This window comes from Octodon degus, unplaced genomic scaffold, assembly GCF_000260255.1.
Source record: "Octodon degus isolate 3935 unplaced genomic scaffold, OctDeg1.0 scaffold00069, whole genome shotgun sequence".
Classification (NCBI taxonomy): Eukaryota; Metazoa; Chordata; class Mammalia; order Rodentia; family Octodontidae; genus Octodon; species Octodon degus.
Window position 1 is genome coordinate 4552 of NW_004524645.1, and position 1436 is coordinate 5987.

The window sequence follows — 1436 nt, forward strand, 5'->3', positions numbered from 1 at the left end:
AAGTAGGAAGACTGGTGATCTTTCTGTCCCTGATAAGACTCGAAAGAAAAGCTATTTAATTAAACAAGGTAAATCTTTATCTTGCCTGTCATGCTGGGAGTTGTAAAACCACCAGAGCATAGTTCCAAATTGTTTGATTTTTTTCTGGGTCATTTAAACTTCCATGTGACATTTCCTTTCACATCATTTTCTCTCTCTTGACTCTTCACTCATGTGGTAGCAAAGATCATAGAACTGGGGGACTTGGCAGAGGCTTTGCATGCTGTGTCTCAGGCACTACTAGTGACACAGGAAGAGATGGCCAGCTGAAGAAAGGGTCCTGGGATAGTACACTGGTTCTCCAAAACATGCTTGGAGAACTAGTGGATTGGGTGTCAACCCAGTAAACACATTTTAATTTTTTACTTTGTGTGTTGTTGGTGTGGCTTTCCAGGATGGGCATTGCTTCAAGTTTAAAGATCTTTGGAGCTTTCTTCCAGGAAGTGGGGGGTAGAGCACAGTATAAGAAGGCAATGCCCTCTAGTTCCTGGAAGGATTGGTCAGAGGGAGCAGCTTTGTGCTGCTGGCAGGACTGGGGTATGAAAGAAGACTTGGGTGACATCAGGGTGCCCAGGCTATGCCCCCCTCATTGCCGACCTGGGGGTTTCCATGGCCTACTACAATGCCCCTGCAGTGCAGATGAAGATGAAGGGGTCATCTCATGATGTCCTGCTGAGGATAATAAATGTCTTGTTATGGATGTTACAATAGTTACTCTTAGGTGCCATGGATTGATGTCAGGGTGGTCAGCTCTGGCCTAAACCACCCACTCCAATTTGTACAACAGTATTGATACATAGGGCTACACTCGTTACTGTTCAAGTGTTCTATGTTTAAAGTTCTGTTTGATTTCTAAAGATTTTTAAAAAGAAAAAAAAAATTGGTGCTAAGCTTTCACTCCTGAGCATGCTCAGTGAGACTCGTCATGCAAGCATTTAGTGTCAGGTTCCTCAAGCCTATTTTTCTTGTAGAAATGTTGCCCTATTTGTCTTCCCCCATGTATAGTATTTGGTTTTACTTTATTTTATTTTGAGGGTAGGGTAGGGCAGGATACCTGCCATTTAAGAAAATAAAATTTTAAGTCTCCAAAATGGGAAATCAGTGCACAAGAATAGGGCTGGTGACACCCGGCATCACACTGAAGTAGGCTCAGAGGCTTTGGAGTGAAGAAGCCTTACTGCCTGCACACTCATGTTCCTAACAAATCTGGCAGTGGAGCTGCATGAGCTCCTCCTGTCTTGTCAGGTGGCTCAGAAGTCAGCCAAGGGAAGCTACATGGGACCCAGCAGAATCCACCCTGACCAGAGCCTGTCAGGAAGAAGTCTGGAAGCGTGTGGTCATAGTGCCCTCAGAGAATCAGGAGGTTGCGCTCAGGAAAAATACCTGGTCTGCATCAT